This window comes from Coregonus clupeaformis, chromosome 31 (assembly GCF_020615455.1).
Source record: "Coregonus clupeaformis isolate EN_2021a chromosome 31, ASM2061545v1, whole genome shotgun sequence".
NCBI lineage: Eukaryota > Metazoa > Chordata > Actinopteri > Salmoniformes > Salmonidae > Coregonus > Coregonus clupeaformis.
Window position 1 is genome coordinate 45,843,816 of NC_059222.1, and position 8,324 is coordinate 45,852,139.

Genomic DNA, 8,324 nt, shown 5'->3' on the forward strand with positions numbered 1-8,324 from the left:
TGTCGTTGCCGGTCGCGACCGGGAGACCCATGGCCCAGCGTCGTCCAGGGTAGGGGAGGGAATGGCCGGCAGGGATGTAGCTCAGTTGGTAGAGCATGGCGTTTGCAACGCCAGGGTTGTGTGTTCGATTCCCACGGGGGGCCAGTATTAATAATAATGTATGCGCTCACCAACTGCAAGTCACTCTGGATAAGAGCGTCTGCTAAATGACTGTCCTGATTGTTGACTTTTCACCCTGTTTAAAATGTCCTGTCTTCTGTAGTGTATAAACGGTAATACCCACACCACTCTAAACAGCTCTGGTGTGGTTATACTTGACATTTCATGCCGATTGAAGAACATGTTAGTTATCGACTGAAATATGATTTATGGCAAAGAAACCCATGAATAAATCTCTTGAAATATTTGTGTTAATTGCAAGTGGTCCGTAAAATACACTTCCCCTATGTTTTTGTTGACGATTTCCCTGTTTGATAATGAATTAATATTTCCCCGTTTAATAATGAATTAGTAATTCCCCCTGTTTAATAATGAATTAGTATTTCCCTGTTTAATAATGAATTAGTAATTCCCCCTGTTTAATAATGAATTAGTATTCCCCCTGTTTAATAATGAATTAGTATTTCCCTGTTTAATAATGAATTAGTATTCCCCCCTGTTTAATAATGAATGAGTAATTTCCACTGTTTAATAATGAATGAGTAATTTTCCCTGTTTAATAATTAATTAGTATTACCCCCTGTAAAATAATGAATTAGTATTTCCCCCTGTTTAATAATGAATTAGTATTTCCCCCTGTTTAATAATGAATTAGTATTTTCCCTGTTTAATAATGAATTAGTATTTCCCCCTGTTTAATAATGAATTAGTAATTTTCCCTGTTTAATAATGAATTAGTATTTTCCACTGTTTAATAATGAATGAGTAATTTTCCCTGTTTAATAATTAATTAGTATTACCCCCTGTAAAATAATGAATTAGTATTTCCCCCTGTTTAATAATGAATTAGTATTTCCCCCTGTTTAATAATGAATTAGTATTTCCCCCTGTTTAATAATGAATTAGTATTTTCCACAGTTTAATAATGAATTAGTATTTCCCCCTGTTTAATAATGAATTAGTGATTTCTCCTGTTTAATAATGAATGAGTAATTCTTCCTGTTTAATAATTAATTAGTATTCCCCCCTGTAAAATAATGAATTAGTATTTCCCCCTGTTTAATAATGAATTAGTATTTCCCCCTGTTTAATAATGAATTAGTAATTTCCCCTGTTTAATAATGAATTAGTATTTACCCCTTTTAATAATGAATGAGTATTTCCCCCTGTTTAATAATGAATTAGTATTCCCCCCTGTTAATAATGAATTAGTATTCCCCCCTCCCCCCTGTTTAATAATGAAATAGTAATTTCCCCTGTTTAATAATGAATTAGTAATTTCCCCTGTTTAATAATGAATTAGTATTCCCCCCTGTTTAATAATGAATTAGTATTTACCCCTTTTAATAATGAATGAGTATTTTCCCCCTGTTTAATAATGAATTAGTATTCCCCCCTGTTAATAATGAATTAGTATTCCCCCCTCCCCCCTGTTTAATAATGAAATAGTAATTTCCCCTGTTTAATAATGAATTAGTATTTTCCCCCGTTTAATAATGAATTAGTAATTTCCCCTGTTTAATAATGAATTAGTAATGTCCCCTGTTTAATAATGAATTAGTATTCCCCCCTGTTTAATAATGAATTAGTAATTCCCCCTGTTTAATAATGAATTAGTATTTTCTTATTTGACCTGTTGCATCCTATATTTTGTTTCTAGAAATGTAGAAATGGGGGGGGGGATTTGTGCACAAAAAATGATCACACCAAAGTTGATCCATTCTATTGTTTATGTACTTAATTTTAATCTAGATGATGTAATGTGCTAATTCAAATCAAATGTTTTTGTACATTTACATTTTAGTCATTTAGCAGACGCTCTTATCCAGAGCGACTTACAGTTAGTGAGTGCATACATTTTTCATACTTGTAGTGTTGAACTTGAGAAAGAAAACTGAATTCCAATCTAATTGTATTTGTCACATGCTTTATAAACAACAGGTGTAGACTAACCGTGAAATGCTTCCTTAAGGGCTCTTCCAAAACAATACAAAGAGAAAGAAAATAGAGAAATAATAGAAAAGTAAAACCAGTAATACTAGATACACAATGAGGAACGATAACTTGGCTATATACACGGGGTACCAGTACGGAGTCGATGTGCGGCGGTTCAAGGTAATAACTTGGCTATATACACGGGGTACCAGTACCGAGTCGATGTGCGGGGGACGGGGTACCAGTACCGAGTCGATGTGCGGGGGTTCAAGGTAATTGAGGTAGATATGTACATATAACTAGGAATAAAGTGACAGATAATGATCAGTATCAGCAGCTTATGTGATGAGTCAAAAAGGTTAGTGCAAAAAGGGTCAATGCAGATAGTCTAGGTGAGGTTGTGAGAAGATATGTCAGATGTGGTATACTACAAATCGGGATCAATGAGTTAACCAGCTAACTTTGATAAACAAGCAAAAAAAACTTGATTTTCTGGTTCATTAAGAAACCTAAGCTTAGATATGTTTTTGGTTGTTGAATCAATTAGGCCATGCCCATTTCAAGCTTTATCTCTAAAAAATAAAGTTATTTGAGAGTATTTAAGTTAGCTGGCTAACTCATTAATCTTGCTTTGTAATATACACTATACAGTTGAAGTCGGAAGTTTACACACACTGTCAGATATGTGCTGATGTGGATGCGGTGGTTGAGTCAATCGCAGGATTACAGAGGATGTCAAGACGACTTTACTAATACTTGTAAATAGACACAAAATAAACGGCCTCAAACACTGGAGGCGAACAAAACACGCGCAGTGCGTAATGCAACAACGAGAGTAGAAATACGCGTAGTGCGTAAAATACTATACAAAGCCAAGGCACCGAACCTATCAACACACGACTACAAAACATAACACAGGGAAACTTCTAGGTGACATAATCATGACAGAATACGAAACAGGTGCACTAAACTAGACATGACAAAACAAACATCGAAAACATCAAACGGTGGCAGCTAGTACTCCGGGGACGACGAACGCCGAAGCCTGCCCGAACAAGGAGGAGGAGCAGCCTCGGCGGTATTCGTGACACACACCTTCGCCAAATACATTTAAACTCAGTTTTCACTATTCCTGACATTTAATCCTAGTAAATATTCCCTGTCTTAGGTCAGTTAGGATCACAACTTTATTTTAAGAATGTGAAATGTCAGAATAATAGTAGAGAGAATTATTTATTTCAGCTTTTATTTATTTCATCACATTCCCAGTGGGTGAGAAGTTTACATACACTCAATTAGTATTAGGTAGCATTGCCTTTAAATGGTTTAACTTGGGTCAAACGATTCGGGTAGCCTTCCACAAGCTTCCCACAATAAGTTGGGTGAATTTTGGCCCATTCCTCCTGACAGAGCTGGTGTAACGGAGTCAGATTTGTAGGCCTCCTTGCTCGCACACACCTTTTCAGTTCTGCCCACAAATGTTCTATAGGATTGAGGTCAGGGCTTTGTGATGGCCACTCCAATACCTTGACTTTGTTGTCCTTAAGCCATTTTGCCACAACTTTGGAAGTATGCTTGGGGTCATTGTCCATTTGGAAGACCCATTTGCGACCAAGCTTTAACTTCCTGACTGATGTCTTGAGATGTTGCTTCAATATCTCCACAAAATTTTCCTTCCTCATGATGCCATCTATTTTGTGAAGTGCACCAGTCCCTCCTGCAGCAAAGCACCCCCACAGCATGATGCTACCACCCCTGTGCTTCACGGTTGGGATGGTGTTCTTCGGCTTGCAAGTACCCCCTTTTTCCTCCAAACATAACAATGGTCATTATGGCCAAATAGTTATATTTTTGTTTCATCAGACCAGAGGACATTTCTCAAAAAAGTAAGATTTTTGTCCCCATGTGCAGTTGCAAACCGTAGTCTGGCTTTTTTATGATGGTTTTGGAGCAGTGGCTTCGTCCTTGCTGAGTGGCCTTTCAGGTTATGTCGATATAGGACTAGTTTTACTGTGGATATCGATACTTTTGTACCTGTTTCCTCCAGCATCTTCACAAGGTCCTTTGCTGTTGTTCTGGGATTGATTTGCACTTTCCGCACCAAAGTGCGTTCAACTCTAGGAGACAGAACGCGTCTCCTTCCTGAGCGGTATGATGGCTGCGTGGTCCCATGGTGTTTATACTTGCGTACTATTGTTTGTACAGATGAACGTGGTACCTTCAGGCGTTTGGAAATTGCTCCCAAGGATGAACCAGACTTGTGGAGGTCTACCATATTTTTGGGGGATTTTCCCATGATGTCAAGCAAAGAGTTTGAAGGTAGGCCTTGAAATACATCCACAGGTACACCTCAAAATTGACTCAAATGATGTCAATTAGCCTATCAGAAGCTTCTAAAGCCATTACATCATTTTCTGGAATTTTCCAAGCTGTTTAAAGGCACAGTCAACTTAGTGTATGTAAACTTCTGACCCACTGGAATTGTGATACAGTGAATTATAAGTGAAATAATCTGTCTGTAAACAATTGTTGGAAAAATGACTTGTGTCATGCACAAAGTAGATGTCCTAACTGACTTGCCAAAACTATAGTTTGTTAACAATACATTTGTGGAGTGGTTGAAAAACGAGTTTTAATGACTCCAACCTAAGTGTATGTGAACTTCCGACTTCAAATGTACATACAAAAGTAAGTGGACACCCCTTCAAATTAGTGGATTCGGCTATTTCGGCCACACCCGTTGCTGACAGGTGTATAAAATCGAGCACACAGCCATGCAGACTCCATAGACAAACATTGGCAGTAGAATGGCCTTACTGAAGAGCTCAGTGACTTTCAAGGTGGCACCGTCATAGGATGCCACCTTTCCAACAAGTCAGTTTGTCTAATTTCTGCCCTGCTAGAGCTGCCCCAGTCAACTGTAAGTGCTGTTATTGTGAAGTGGAAATGTCTAGGCGCAACAACGGCTCAGCCGTGAAGTGGTAGGCTACACAAGTTCACAGAACGGGACCACCGAGTGCTGAAGCGTGTAGCGCACAAAAATCGTCTGTCCTCGGTTGCAACACTCACTACCGAGTTCCAAACTGCTTCTGGAAGCAACTTAAGCACGTTAACTGTTCGTTGGGAGCTTCATGAAATGGGTTTCCCTGGCCGAGCAGCCGCACACAAGCCTAAGATCACCATGCGCAATGCCAAGCGTCAGCTGGAGTGGTGTAAAGCTCGCCACAATTGGACTCTGGAGCAGTGGAAACGCGTTCTCTGGAGTGATGAATCAGGCTTCACCATCTGGCAGTCCGACGGACGAATCTGGGTTTGGCGGATGCCAGGAGAACGCGACCTGCCCGAATGCATAGTGCCAACTGTAAAGTTTGTTGGAGGAGGAATAATGGTCTGGGGCTGTTTTTCATGGTTCAGGCTAGGCCCCTTAGTTCCAGTGAAGGGAAATCTCAACGCTACAGCATACAATGACATTATAGACGATTCTGTGCTTCCAACTTTGTGTCAACAGTTTGGGAAAGGCCCTTTCCTGTTTCAGCATGATGACAATGCCCCCGTGCACAAAGCGAGGTCCATACAGAAATGGTTTGTCGAGATCGGTGTGGAAGAACTTGACTGGCCTGCACAGAGCCCTGACCTCAACCCCATCGAACACCTTTGGGATGAATTGGAACGCCGACTGCGAGCCAGGCCTAATTGCCCAACATCAGTGCCGACCTCACTAATGCTCTTGTGGCTGAATGGAAGCAAGTCCCTGCAGCGATGTTCCAACATCTAGTGGAAAGCCTTCCCAGAAGAGTGGAGGCTGTTATAGCAGCAAAGGGGGGACCAACTCCATGTTAATGCCCATGATTTTGGAATGAGATGTTCGACAAGCAGGTGTCCACATACTTCTGGTCATGTAATAAACTATCTGATGTGGTATGTTACACCCTGTTGTGGTCCTCTGTAGCTCAATTGGTAGAGCATGGCGCTTATAATGCCAGGGTAGTGGGTTCGATCCCCGGGACCACCCATACGTAAAAATGTATGCGCACATGACTGTAAGTCGCTTTGGATAAAAGCGTCTGCTAAATGGCTTATTATTATTATTATTATTGTATTCGTTTTATTCTGTACTATAGGTTGGTTGAAGAGCTGTCAGTCAGTCAAACAGGTTGTCCAGAGAGAGCCAGAAGAATACATCATATGGCAGCAGAAGGCATTGAAGTGCCTCAACCAGTGCACATTATTTGTTGCACAAATATTTATACAATCCATTGTTGCTTACATTGTCATCCTTTGCTGTATTTTTTATTTATTTTTTATAAAACATTGAATTCAGACTTGTATAAGCAAGTGTAAATGTTTAGTGCAGAAAGTGTATAAAGGGATTTATGATTGTGTGAGGGTGATTCTTCAGCAAAGGAAGATAGAGAAAACTATATTGGCTGCCCTATAATTACGAGACAGTGACGTTATTCTGTCTTTTCATGTTACGTCTTGCCAAGTAGGTGGCGCCAAAACTCTGCCATACCCATACAACAAAACTGGAGGTTTTAAAGTAGGATTGCGTCACCCCACTATCAAAGATTTTTATAACTAACCCAAGATAGACCAGAGCCTGTCGTTTCCAATGGGAGCAAATGAATCATAGTGGGCAGAAGAAGCAAGGAGGTGAGCGGAGCCAAGCACGAGCTAGTGAGATTCTATTGATATATATTCAATAACTCAATTCACCATTGCACTCCTAAACAACGCAATTTTTTTGAAAATTTGGCAAAGGGTAAAGTTTACAAAACATCTACTTTGTTTGTTACAGATTCTAGTTCTGGAAACAGAAAACCGTATGGAGATAAAATGTTTCATCGGTGAGAGAATTGGCAGAATGTCGGCCAAAATCCATCTCGCTCCATCTTGTCCCTCAGCCGGCCATTGGGCTTCCTCTCATCACCATATTTGGTAGTGAGTGGAAACGCCAACCGGATGCTTCACATTTATACATCCGGTGGAATTTCTGGCTCATTGTTCTATCTGTGCAACTATCATCCATAGGGAATGTAAATTATATGTCCGTGCTATCTGGTATCCTTGGGACGTCCCGATTGAAGTTGAAATTTAAAATGGTTAGGGACGTCCCAAGGATCTCAGATAGGACTGACCGTAAATTATAGGTCTGGATAAAAAAATATATATATGTTTTACTTCAGACGTGATGCCTTGCTAAGGTTTTCACTCACTTTGCAGGCATGTCGTAGGATTGGTCAGAGGGGAACACATGTTGAAGAAGAACTGTTGCTGATTGGTTGTGTTGAATCAGACGTTGTAAGCTGTTGTACGGGTGATTTTACCAGGTGAACCGCCTCAGTGCCTTCATGACCTAGAGTAACCTCTTCTTGACAAGGTGATGTAACCATAACCTCCATCAAACACAATGCATATATATAAGTATCCTACAGTCACCAATGGGAAATGCACACGTCTTATCATGTTGGTGGGTGTGTCAGAGTCATATGGCTATATCCCAAATGGCACCATATTCCCTATATAGTGCACTACTTTTGAATAGAGGGCTCTGGTCAAAAGTTGAGCACTATATAGGGAATAGGGTGCCATTTGGGAAGCAGATATATATAGCGCCATTCATAGTCCTACCCACACATGATTCCTAGAGCTCTAGCCAGCTTTGAATTTTAGGGAACACTTCACTTGCAATTCACTGAGAGCTGTGGACTCAAAGACTAAGATAGCACAGCCATGGATCTGGTTAGTAAAATGCCTACTCCAGTGTTTGACCTGGGATGAAAGAAGGGCAGGATCTGTAATTCCCAAATGACATTATGCTTTAGAGACCTCTGATTATTCACTGTTAAAGGTTCATACACGTTTTCCATGACTTCTCCATGACTTAACCACATTTCCATGACTATTATTATAGGCTATATTAAATAGTAACCATTATTGACACTGGAAGACTGCGGTGTCTGATGTTTTTTTTTTCTTTTTGGGTGGGGGGTAGATCAGCTTAATATTGCAGATAGATTGTAACTTCCATCAATGTAATTGTCTGCATCACTTCCAATCCCCCATGTTTATATATATATATATATATATATATATATATATATATACATACATACACACACACACACACACACATACATACATACACATATCCTTTAAACATTTGTATATATTCCCCTTTATTACTTTCCAACCCCGCCACCCTTTCCCTACTTGGAGTAACCTAGTGA